The 13,339-nt window shown below is 34.3% G+C and overlaps 2 long non-coding RNA genes across 2 annotated transcripts; both read left to right on the top strand.

The window, feature by feature from the left end:
- The first annotated feature begins 3,596 nt into the window (after positions 1 to 3,596).
- On the top strand, positions 3,597 to 5,466 carry LOC126667199 (uncharacterized). The gene is made up of 3 exons (XR_007638114.1): positions 3,597 to 3,641; positions 4,858 to 4,931; positions 5,335 to 5,466. It is a non-coding gene; the product is annotated as an uncharacterized LOC126667199 (long non-coding RNA).
- Positions 5,467 to 10,605: 5,139 nt separating this feature from the next.
- LOC126667198 (uncharacterized) lies at positions 10,606 to 12,256 on the top strand. The gene is made up of 3 exons (XR_007638109.2): positions 10,606 to 10,816; positions 10,911 to 10,964; positions 12,182 to 12,256. It is a non-coding gene; the product is annotated as an uncharacterized LOC126667198 (long non-coding RNA).
- Positions 12,257 to 13,339: the final 1,083 nt, after the last annotated feature.

The following is a 13,339-nucleotide window of genomic DNA, read 5'->3' as shown; positions in this document are numbered from 1 at the left end:
TAATTATCTTGTTTATGTCGCTTATACCTTAGGTGGATTGGTAGGGTTGATGAAATTTATTAACTAATCAACTTGTTGAAGTTTTTGAGTTATAATAATGTTTTAGGCTTACTAAAAATCTGGAATTTTTGTTTAAGGTTTGTCTTAGATTGCTAGTTTTTGGTTATTTATTGATTGGTTAGATTCCTTCGAATAGAATTGAGATGGTGTTGATGGAGGTCGTTCTTCATAATAATTTGCTGTTTTAAGAACTTATTAAGTGGCTAAAAAGATTATTCAAGCGCTGATTTTAATCAATTAAAAGTTACTTTGGATACCTAATCGATGGGTGGTCTAATCAATGTTTTGACTTATGTTATGTTGCTTAGTTTTACCTTGAGTTGTTGGGAAATCAATTGATTTATATTGTGGTAAGTTATCTTAGGAGTTGGTATTGTATACTTTGGGTTATTAGAAATATATTCTATGAATAATTTGATTTATTTAGGGCACTAGGCTTTGGTCTAGTTATTAATATCAATTTGACTTTAATTGGTAACGGTTTACTCTCTTGAAATAATATCATTTTGGAGTATTATAAATTGTCAAAGTATTTTATAATCTTTTATTAGGATAATTACTTGGGTAATTATCGTTTGAGAATTTTTAACTTGTTATTGGCTAAATTATAAATTTAGTTTTTAAAAGGCTTTCTTAACTTACTTTAGTTAAGTATTAGTAGTAACTTTGGTTACTTAAATTTTAAGCTATTGGGTTCCATTCTGAATTTGATAATTGATTCTATCAAAGTTGTTTTATTAATTATAAACTATGGTTTATAATTTAAATATATTATTTTATCAAAGTTATTTTTGAAATTATAAACTCTGATTTATATTTTGATAAAATATTTGGGTCGGGCTAGACTTGGGTCGCCCGACATGTGAGATTAGCTTGGTAGTTATCGGTAACTCGGCTAACCCACTGTTTTGGAAATTGGATTGTTTTATTATTTAATGTTATTTAAATAATATTTTCCGAATTGGATTTTAAGGCGGGAACTCAATAGGCTTGGTTTGTTTACGTTTAATGTTTATCTGAGTATAACGTTTACTCTGGATTGCCTTACCTTAACTTGTTGTTTGTGCTAGTCCTATGTGGTGTCTAGTACTCTATAGAGTTAGGGTTGTTTTAATAATTATTCATTTGTGTTTAGACTCGTCGACTGTTCGTGCTTTCGAGGTGAACCGAGTCTAGGTTGCTTGCCGGGAGTTTTCACGTGGATTAGCTAGCAGTGAGTTTGTACTTACTATTTACCGCTTTATTAAGTAAATTGTTATTTTAATATATAAATATATACTGTATGTATATTTCGAACTGTTTTTCCATTATGGCTTTTAGTTGGAACATGCTACCTAATGGGCATCATTAGGACTGCGTGCGCACCGGTCTTGATCTAGATAAGGTATGTGAAATGTGGTGGTAACTCGGTGTGAGCATAGCTCTCGGGACCAGTAGAGTAACTCGGTGTAGCTCAGCTCTCGGGACTCTGGTTATGAATTAAGAGTGGTCGGTGGTAACTCGGTGTAGCTCAGCTCTCGGGACCAGGCCTATTGGATTATGGTTATATGTAGTATTGTGGATTAGGGTTCCAACTATTAAACGTAATGCTGTTATAAATGTTTTAAACGGTTTTAAGTTTTCCACTTGATAAATATAAATAGTGGTATAAACTCATCTCAGTATATCTGACCCCGTTGTTTTTCCCAATTTTCCAGGGTTATGATTTGAGAGAGTCAGCTGATCTCTGTTTATTTACTTTCCTCGGAGGTTCCATTTATTTTGATAAAGTTATTAAACTTTTTTATTCTTAGACCGCAGTAGTAACTAGAAGTCTTTATTAAATTCTAGTTGTTTGTCGGATTGGTCCGACCGGATATATTTGCTTTGGCATGTTATACTGTTATTATGATTTGTTTAGATATATGCCATCTTAGAGACTTGTAGTTTTACGAGCATTTATTAATTATGTTAAATATTATGAACTGCTAGAACTAGGCTGAAGTCTCGGTTACCTCCGAGCATTGGTTTTATGCAGGTACATTGTTTAAATTATAATTGTTGGATATCCTCAAAGGCTAGCTATGGGTTTTGGTACAACCATACCCATATCCTAGCGTCGGTCGCGATTCATGAAAATGGGTCGTGACAATTTGATAACCATAATTGCTAATTAGCCATCTCTTTCCTTTAAACTTAATTCCTCCTCGCCATGCTACTGATTCAAGTTGCTGGTCCTTAGCTAACCAAAACATAATTCACTCCACCTAACTATTACCCATCAATCTTTAATCCTAAATCATACAAGACATCAAACAAGGCATAAGGTAGTAGCAATACAAAGAAGAAAATGGCAGCAACATGAAGATTAAGTCGATGACGATGAATCAAATCATGCAACGATAGCCGTACAGAGATTTAACACCATGGCACAACACAAATCAACCAAAATCGATGACCCAACAATCAAGATGTTAATTAACAATCATAAAGGACCAAGGCTTGGCTCAAGAACATCGGCAGGAATTTAAATAAGAAACAGAACCAAACTAGCGTACCAAAGCGATGAAACGGCGGCGATTGAAACGAGATCTGCGGCACACCGTTTTGCGAAATCAAGGAGTAGAGACATAGAGAATTGAGTCTAGAATCTCCGGGATCAAACGGAATCAATTTCGATCTAGAAACGAAGAAGAACGAATCAATATACTGAATGTTGTTCATAAACAAAATTCTGAAATCAAAAGAAGCACACCGCTTACCGGGGCAGCAAGTTTTAATGATGATTCCGGCTTCGTTTCTCAGAGAATGAACAAGGGAATGGAGGCTAGGGTTTGTCTGCCGTATGGGGAAAAGGTTAGGCTAGAAAGTTACGTATTTAAAGGCTTCGGAAATGGAAATAATGAAGCCCGAAAGTACCCCCTCCGCAGGTCTAAAGCTGGTCTCAAACGAGACCAGTGTAATACCCCGTGTTTTTCCGGCTTGTTCCGATGCTTTTTTCGATGTGTTTCGGGTTGGTCCTTGGTGGTTTGGTTCCTTGAAACCATGATTTGGTTTTCATAACCTTCGGTGTGTTGTTTTGATTAGGTTGTGTTTTCCTGATATGACATGCTTTAGTAAAATATCCATATCTCCCAATTGCACCGTCGGATCGGGCCGCCGTTCGGATATGTTGTTCCTGAGAGGATTTACTAAAATCTGGTCGGTCGGATCGTGTTTTTATTGAGTTCGCGGGAGCGAACTATAGTTAGCGGTCGCTAACTAATGCTGTTGAAGTTAGCGGGTGCGAACTATACTTAGCGGGCGCGAACTTGCACTGTTCAGTTCGCTGTTTTTCTATTTAAAGACCCCTTATTCGACCTAAACTCTTTTCCTTCGACTTTTAAAACCCTAAAACGGCTGGAGTCATATTCTAACTCATTCCTATCAACATTCCTCTCAATTTTAATCCTTGGTAAGTGTTTGTAATCTTTCCTTTGTGGTTTTATCTCTAGTTCTTCAATTCTAGCAATTCTAAATCCTATATCCCTATATGTGTGTGGTTGTAGGCTGAGTTGGGTTGATTGATTTCTGGGTTTTATTGTTCTTAGTCTAATCAAGAGGTATGTGGTTCTAATCCCTTCTTATATGGTGTAGAGATTGCTAAATTGTTGTATGAATCTATACTTGAGTGTTTTGGCTTTATATTTTCTATTTTGCTTTGATTTGAAATTCTGGAAATAATCTATGTGTATTGGTTGTGACTTATTGATGTTGGCTATACATTGGATGATTGGAATACTTGTTTGATTGAAGGTTTATATGGAGTTGCTGTCGTTCTTGATTTATAATTCTGTTTTAAGCCTTTATTAAAAATCTGGAAATTTCAAAGTAAATGAATCATAGGTTGTTAGATGTTTAACAATACATTGGGTGATTGGAGGAATCGTTTAAATGAAATAATGTATCACTTGGGTTAAGTTGTGGAATTGAATTCTGTTTTGAACTTTAAACTAAAAGCTGAAAATGTTATTTTGAAGGTTAAAAGATTGTTAATGGGAAATTCCTACTTTGGGTGATTGGATATAATTGACTAAGGCTAGATTATATGTTAAAGGTGGTTTTAATTGGAATAAAACGTTGTTTTAAGAATATTTACATATGACTGGAAATCATTTGAGTATATAAAGGATGTTTGTTTACCTTGGGTTATTTGGATAACAAATTGTTGTTATGGCATTTAAGGTAGAATTATTTTACAATGGTTTTAAAGGCTATCTAGGTGTGCTGTTCAGATCTGAGTTTATCATTTCAATGTGTTTTGGAGTCATGTTTATTTACACTTAATGTGTTTTAATTGAGAAATATGAACTCCGGGTGGAATTGTCAAGTGTTGACAGTCTATTGGTTATTGTTGCTATTTGTGGTATTGGTTTGAATTTTGGTTAAGCTTATAGTGAGTTCCTTGTTTTCAAATACATTGGTTTCATTTTAAAGGATTTAACTTTGGATTTATCTCTGGTTGGGTCGGGTTAGACTTGTGTCGCCCGACATGTTGTGTTAAGCATATAGTTGATATATGGCTAACACACTACTCTGGGATATGTTGGATTTCGAAAAGGTGTTGTTGAATTATATTACTCTGGGTTGTTTTTTGAAAACGAGAACTCACCTAAACTTAACTAGTTATTGTATTGATTGGATATGTATGTACTTTGGCTTTGGGATTACTGTGTTTCGAATGTTGATCTTTGGTTGTGTTAAGATGCTAGTCCTATATGGTGTCTAGTAATCTTAGAGTTAGGGGTTGTTCAGATTTTAACATATACATTGTTTTAGACCCGTCGACTGCTCGTGCTTCGGAGTCTACGCAGGGTTAGCTGTTTGCCAAGATTTACGTGGATAAGCAAGCAGTGAGTTTGTAGTGCTATTTACCGCTTTATTAAGTACCGCAATTTATTTTTAATATTATAAATGCTTTTGAACTGTTTTAAGCGATTATGGATCTGGATTGAAACGAGCTACTCGATAGGCTTGTATCGAGACTGTGTGCACCGGTAAGTACTCTGGGAAGCGGCAGACTAAAGTCTTGCTTACGCTGGTATATATATATGACGAGGATTTGTTCCCGTCCACTTTGGGTTTTCAGTATGCTATGTCATACTTACGCTGGGATCATTTCAATACTGCTATTTCATAATCATACTATATTAGTATAAACTGTTTTGATTTAAGGGTTTTAAACTTAATAAATGTAAATAGTATTGCGAACTCATCTCAGTATATCTGACCCCGTTGTTTTCCCAAATTTTCCAGGTTTATGATTTGAAAGCTGGTCCACTCCGATTCTTTTGATTCTTCGGAGGTTTTTATGTTATTTAACTAGTTACTGTTTTCGAACTCTTAGACCGCAGTAGAACTAGTTTATTTATTACATCTGATATTACACTTTGGAATTGTAGATATATTCGATTATTTATATTTGGCATGATTACTCCGGATTACGATATTGTTATATATAAGGCATGTTGTTGAACATTTAAGATATTTAAGTTATTTATATTTGAACTGTATTATAAATTGCTAGACCTAGGTTGGAGTCTCGGTTGCCCCCGAGCAGTTTTCTGCAGGTTTAAATATTTATTTGATTTCTGCGAGGCTTGCTACGGGTTTTGGTACAACCATACCCATACCCTAGCGCCGGTCACGATTCATGAAATTGGGTCGTGACAAAGTTGGTATCAGAGCTTTGGTTTCAAACCAAGGCCATTTTGCATGTTACGTGTTTACTGTTTTATGGAATGTTAAGTTGTTGTTGTGTCATAGGATCTACTGCGGAATTAGGATTCAAGTCCTGTCTTTTGAAACGTCATCATTTGTTTTCAAACTTTCCACCTTCACCTTTAGGAGTGTTGTTTGTCGGTCTTATGTGTTACAGATGCTTTACTTTGGAATGTTCATTATTTAATCATTGGGTGATTTGTTGGCCGTTGTGCCATATATGAGATATACTTTGGGTAATATTTTGTTGGCTGTTGTACCTTATATGGTGTTTACTTCGGGTGACGTTTTGGTTGGCTGTTGTGCCTTATATGGTGTTTACTATGGGTGATGTTTTATTAGCTATTGTGCCTTATATGATGTTTACCTTGGGTGATTATTTGTTTGTTTTCATGCTTGAATGATTACAAGCATATTTGATTGCTCTCTCCTTGTTGGTGAGTACACTTTGGCTTTAGCCGTATTTGTTGGTTGCCATATAGGTTGACACATAAGAGAATACGTTAGGCGTTGGCCTTGTGTTGCTTTCAAAGGATTTTTGTGTTAAATTTTTAAGCATGATTTGTGGCTACGCGTTGTTTGGTCACGCATTGGTTTTATTGAGAAAATTATTTTGATTCGATTTGTGTTTTGACACGAGAATTGGAAGGTAAGTCTATTTTTAATACTTTCAAAAAAAATGTGATTTTTGGTAATTTTTAAAGTAAAATAAATTTCACGTATTTCAGAATCTTAGGTTGGCTTGGTATTGACCAAAGATTATTTTCAAAATAATAATATTTATGAGATGATTCACCATTTTGAGGATTTAATATTGTTGTTGTTATTTTTTTTACCATGATGTGATATGTCCACGTTGAAGCGGCGTTGGTCATATGATTGGTATTTTTGTGGTTGGCTGAATTAGGTGTATACATAATGGTTGTGTGATTTACCTTTTTCACACTTTAGTTTTTGAATTGAAGTTTAATACTTGGGTTAAGTGAGCTCCTATTTTTGAAAGAAAATTGAGATTTTATTTACATGCTTTTTTCCGAATTTATAAATACTTTGAATACGTTTTATAATTGGTTGTTGTGGGTTTGACTTGGGTCACCCCAAAGTGGGAGTTGAGCTTGGTAGTTGTAATGACTCGGCTAACTCTGTGATTTATTAAATTGAAATACTTTGGAAATTTTAATCAATTATTTCATGTAAATAATTTTTTTAAATAAGTGATTTTTAAACTGTGGAGCTCGACTAGAACTTGAAAACTATTGCGACTTAATTTAGGTTTGAAAAGAGTTGAAAATGCTTTCCTTTTGATCGATGTCATACCAAATGTTGATTTTATTACAATGATTCTGAGTATGTTGTGGCATGTTTTGTTTTGAGATTTGAGATATGACTAGATTATATGGGTTCTGTATGCCATGTCGGTCGTTATATAGTAATCAAATTGGATGTTTCATGCTCAATGCTTTTGCTGACATGTTAGTTGCCTTCAATGGTTATGATTTGTTATATGGAAAGATATTTGGATTAAATGCGGGATGAGGCATGCTTCGGTGATTTATGGTTAGGTGAAAATGATAACTTGTTGGTGTTGTTCGTGTTAGTATGTCTAGTATATTAGTTAAGTTTTGCTATGTTAGTTGTTTTATCTTGTTTGTCTCGCTGTGCGGATAGCACATGAGGTCGTCGCTAATAGGCGTTGCTTTGGCTTATCATTGATGATTGGTATTGATATTTAAGTCGAACTTTTGTTTAGCCCTTATGTTTTATTTTATTATTTTATTTATGGGTCGAGATCTTTGGGTTTGATATGGAAGATGAGGAACGTATTTCTTTGGAACGGTTGGTGGTTCCTGATTATCCTAGATAAGGATATTGGAAATTCTGACCCAAGGAGATATATCGGTGTATTATCACACTGGTGCTTATATTATGTTGGACGGCGCGATGCCGAAACTGAAAGTAAGTTTCGTAGATAATTATGGTATGTGTCGTTTTTATTGAAGTATAATTTCAGTTTGGTTGAGGTTAATTTGGAAATTATTTTCGCATAAGGAAATTTAGTGGTGTAGTCATTTTGATATGTTATGTTAGTATCATATGATTTGGTGGTTGCAAGTATGTAATTTGGGAAATATTTCGAGGCTATCGAGTGCACATCTCACAGAGTGTAATGTCTAGCAAATGTTTATTGAGAAATTGATTTCAAATGTTTATTTGCTAAAGTATTTGAAATGTTTTTATCACGTAATTGTGCCCAGACATACTATGAACATGCATTTTTGTATGTCACGAATAGGAAATTGCATTGAGCACTGAGTATGTTCACTAAATAAAAAGAAAATTAATAATTGATACATGCATAATAGTTCATGCATCACGTGAATAGAAATGATTAGAGTTGGATACAACTCTTTGGGGATGAGAGATGTCATCACCCTGGCGCACAATTACGTAAAATGGATTTTATCAATAAAGTGTTTTGAGGAAAATATTTTGAAACAAACTCGCGAGTCACTTTGGGATAAATGTATTTTAAATGATTTTGAAACTGTTACCGAAATGTAGCTAGACAAATACTCTGTGATGATGGTGCTGAATTGATGATTACGTTATGATTGATTGGTTTGTAGTATCATAATTTTGTATTTCGTAGGAAGTAGTATTGGATATAAGGTTGCACTCTAGTTATTGTTGTAATATGTATGATAGGATTTTGAGATCAGATTAGAAGGCTTACGTGCTAACTTCCGAGTTGTGATTTGAGAGTTGTTGGATTAGGGGATTTGGTTATGCTCCACGTGTGTGTGTATATATTGTCATTTTAAAAGAAGTTTTGTTTTTACATGTTCCATTTTGTTTAAACATTTTGATATACTTAAATAGAATATTGTGCGAGCGAGGATATTTTCAATATAAATTTATTTTCCCATTTTGACAAAGGATAAAATTTTATCAAGTTTTAATTAAAGAGAATAAAAATTTTGTTAGTTGAACAGTTTTATAGATTTGAAAACTTATTTGAAAGTAACATGTAACTGTAAATTCAAATACGAATGTTTTAAAATTTTAATGTGTTCTCAAAACTGGAGTTTTCCCAACAGTAAAAGTATTTTGGTTTTAAATATAAAAGGATTTATAAGATATTAATGTCTTTTAAAGAGAAGAGGGAAGTTGTAATGTTTTGTAATTTGAATTATTTCCCTATAAGTTTGGTTTTGAGCATAACCAATGACCCGATTACTGGTGAATGTGATTTAGGTGATCTCTTGTTAGAAATTTAATATTTATATTTGGTGAAACAATTTTGAGAATTTCAGTTTGGTTCGGATTTATGAGTTAGTTGATTTGTGAATTCTGATGAGTAGGTTTCGACAGTAAAGGTTGGTTGATCAATACTGTTGATTGTAAATTTTTGCTATTGAAAGTGGGATATCGTTTCATTTGGTTGTTAAACCTTTTGTGTGCAGAATAAAATTTGGTTTGTACAAAATTGGTATGTATGTTGGTATTTAATTACCTTAGGTAACTTCGGGATGTATGCTTGCTTATGGTATGAGTGGAAGAATTTTTCTAAATGAATTGGTTTGTATGTAGTTTGAAGATTTTGTTATCATTAGTTAAAGTGATATACTCCTTGGAATGTCATTATGTAGTACGTGTTTATGGATTCGTTAAGGTTAATGGTTTTGTCGAGTTTAGTCCTTGTCGTGTGTACAGCTTGATTCGCATGATGTTTTAAAGTTTGCTGGTATATTTTGGCGAGAACCTTATCTAATTAGTTTTGGACTAGATCGCTTGTTTGATATAACGAGTTTAATTATATGCTTTGATATGGGATAATAGGTGTAGGCATGTTAAGTAGGTGGCGAGAGTTGCTTGATGTTATTAATGAGGATTTCAAGATTTCCATTTTGAAGTGTTAGATTTTAGTATTGTAAGAATTACAATTTGAGTTTCGAGCTTGTCCTTGCACATTGTTAAGGTTGTTATGATAGCTGTTAAAACTCAAGCGAGTTTTGGTAACCTCCCTTGTGAGCATGTTTAATGTTTATAGTTAAATAATCTTGGAGGTTTATATTTTGTTTAATCAAGTAATAGTTTGGAGCACCGAACTGCCAAATTTATAATTTTGCGCACATGTGCGTTGTGTCGATTTGAGTTTGTTGATTTATGTAAGTGGTGTTTTGAGTTATCTTTTGAGGTACAACTTGTTAAGTTGTGTTTATGCAAGTGCATAAGTTGATGAGTAAAGGTATTGCTATGGTCCAGTTGGGTTGATCACTCATTTGAGAAATCTACTTGGGAGACATAACTCGTTTTGTTGAATTGTTATATTTTACCTTCATTGGTTACTTGGGGTATCTTGTTTATGCATTTTCACGTTGGTGATGTGCATTTTTTTTTATTGTTCGGCTTTTATGTAATATTATGTTATGTTTTACGTGGGTTGTTTTTATGTTTTAAATTCGAGGACGAATTTTATATAAGTTGGGGAGAATGTAATACCCCGTGTTTTTCCGGCTTGTTCCGATGATTTTTTCGATGTGTTTCGGGTTGGTCCTTGGTGGTTTGGTTCCTTGAAACCATGATTTGGTTTTCATAACCTTCGGTGTGTTGTTTTGATTAGGTTCTGAGCCTTATCGAATAAGTGTTTATGTGTTTTCCTGATATGACATGCTTTAGTAAAATGTCCATATCTCCCAATTGCACTGTCGGATCGGGCCGCCGTTCGGATATGTTGTTCCTGAGAGGATTTACTAAAATCTGGTCGGTCGGATCGTGTTTTTATTGAGTTCGCGGGAGCGAACTATAGTTAGCGGTCGCTAACTAATGCTGTTGAAGTTAGCGGGTGCGAACTATACTTAGCGGGCGCGAACTTGCACTGTTCAGTTCGCTGTTTTTCTATTTAAAGACCCCTTATTCGACCTAAACTCTTTTCCTTCGACTTTTAAAACCCTAAAACGGCTGGAGTCATATTCTAACTCATTCCTATCAACATTCCTCTCAATTTTAATCCTTGGTAAGTGTTTGTAATCTTTCCTTTGTGGTTTTATCTCTAGTTCTTCAATTCTAGCAATTCTAAATCCTATATCCCTATATGTGTGTGGTTGTAGGCTGATTTGGGTTGATTGATTTCTGGGTTTTATTGTTCTTAGTCTAATCAAGAGGTATGTGGTTCTAATCCCTTCTTATATGGTGTAGAGATTGCTAAATTGTTGTATGAATCTATACTTGAGTGTTTTGGCTTTATATTTCCTGTTTTGCTTTGATTTGAAATTCTGGAAATAATCTATGTGTATTGGTTGTGACTTATTGATGTTGGCTATACATTGGATGATTGGAATACTTGTTTGATTGAAGGTTTATATGGAGTTGCTGTCGTTCTTGATTTATAATTCTGTTTTAAGCCTTTATTAAAAATCTGGAAATTTCAAAGTAAATGAATCATAGGTTGTTAGATGTTTAACAATACATTGGGTGATTGGAGGAATCGTTTAAATGAAATAATGTATCACTTGGGTTAAGTTGCGGAATTGAATTCTGTTTTGAACTTTAAACTAAAAGCTGAAAATGTTATTTTGAAGGTTAAAAGATTGTTAATGGGAAATTCCTACTTTGGGTGATTGGATATAATTGACTAAGGCTAGATTATATGTTAAAGGTGGTTTTAATTGGAATAAAACGTTGTTTTAAGAATATTTACATATGACTGGAAATCATTTGAGTATATAAAGGATGTTTGTTTACCTTGGGTTATTTGGATAACAAATTGTTGTTATGGCATTTAAGGTAGAATTATTTTACAATGGTTTTAAAGGCTATCTAAGTGTGCAGTTCAGATCTGAGTTTATCATTTCAATGTGTTTTGGAGTCATGTTTATTTACACTTAATGTGTTTTAATTGAGAAATATGAACTCCGGGTGGAATTGTCAAGTGTTGACAGTCTATTGGTTATTGTTGCTATTTGTGGTATTGGTTTGAATTTTGGTTAAGCTTATAGTGAGTTCCTTGTTTTCAAATACATTGGTTTTATTTTAAAGGATTTAACTTTGGATTTTACTCTGGTTGGGTCGGGTTAGACTTTGTGTCGCCCGACATGTTGTGTTAAGCATATAGTTGATATATGGCTAACACACTACTCTGGGATATGTTGGATTTCGAAAAGGTGGTGTTGAATTATATTACTCTGGATTGTTTTTTGAAAACGAGAACTCACCTAAACTTAACTAGTTATTGTATTGATTGGATATGTATGTACTTTGGCTTTGGGATTACTGTGTTTCGAATGTTGATCTTTGGTTGTGTTAAGATGCTAGTCCTATATGGTGTCTAGTAATCTTAGAGTTAGGGGTTGTTCAGATTTTAACATATACATTGTTTTAGACCCGTCGACTGCTCGTGTTTCGGAGTCTACGCATGGTTAGCTGTTTGCCAAGATTTACGTGGATAAGCAAGCAGTGAGTTTGTAATGCTATTTACCGCTTCATTAAGTACCGCAATTTATTTTTAATATTATAAATGCTTTTGAACTGTTTTAAGCGATTATGGATCTAGATTGAAACGAGCTACTCGATAGGCTTGTATCGAGACTGTGTGCACCGGTAAGTACTCTGGGAACCGGCAGACTAAAGTCTTGCTTACGCTGGTATATATATATGACGAGGATTTGTTCCCGTCCACTTTGGGTTTTCAGTATGCTATGTCATACTTACGCTGGGATCATTTCAATACTGCTATTTCATAATCATACTATATTAGTATAAACTGTTTTGATTTAAGGGTTTTAAACTTAATAAATGTAAATAGTATTGCGAACTCATCTCAGTATATCTGACCCCGTTGTTTTCCCAAATTTTCCAGGTTTATGATTTGCAAGCTGGTCCACTCCGATTCTTTTGATTCTTCGGAGGTTTTTATGTTATTTAACTAGTTACTGTTTTCGAACTCTTAGACTGCAGTAGAACTAGTTTATTTATTACATCTGATATTACACTTTGGAATTGTCGATATATTCGATTATTTATATTTGGCATGATTACTCCGGATTACGATATTGTTATATATAAGGCATGTTGTTGAACATATAAGATATTTAAGTTATTTATATTTGAACTGTATTATAAATTGCTAGACCTAGGTTGGAGTCTCGGTTGCCTTCGAGCAGTTTTCTGCAGGTTTAAATATTTATTTGATTTCTGCGAGGCTTGCTACGGGTTTTGGTACAACCATACCCATACCCTAGCGCCGGTCACGATTCATGAAATTGGGTCGTTGACACCTGCAAAAAGGCCTTGGTTCTCGTTCGAGAACCGAGTTCTCGAACGAGAACAGAGCTTTTCAACACAGGTCTCGTTCGAGACCTGTGTTGGAACAAACGGCCCTTTGGCCAAATCTCTTGGTTCTCGTTCGAGAATCTGAGTTCTCGAACGAGAACACAAGATTTCAACACAGGTCTCATTCGAGACCTGTGTTGGATCAACCGGGAATTGTCTTGAGCCAATTTCCTTGGGCCGAAAATGATGATTTGGTTTCTTGGGCCAA

The sequence above is a fragment of the Mercurialis annua genome, linkage group LG2 (assembly GCF_937616625.2).
Source record: "Mercurialis annua linkage group LG2, ddMerAnnu1.2, whole genome shotgun sequence".
NCBI lineage: Eukaryota > Viridiplantae > Streptophyta > Magnoliopsida > Malpighiales > Euphorbiaceae > Mercurialis > Mercurialis annua.
Note: the sequence above shows the minus strand (reverse complement) of the source record. Positions and strands in the feature narration are given on the sequence as shown.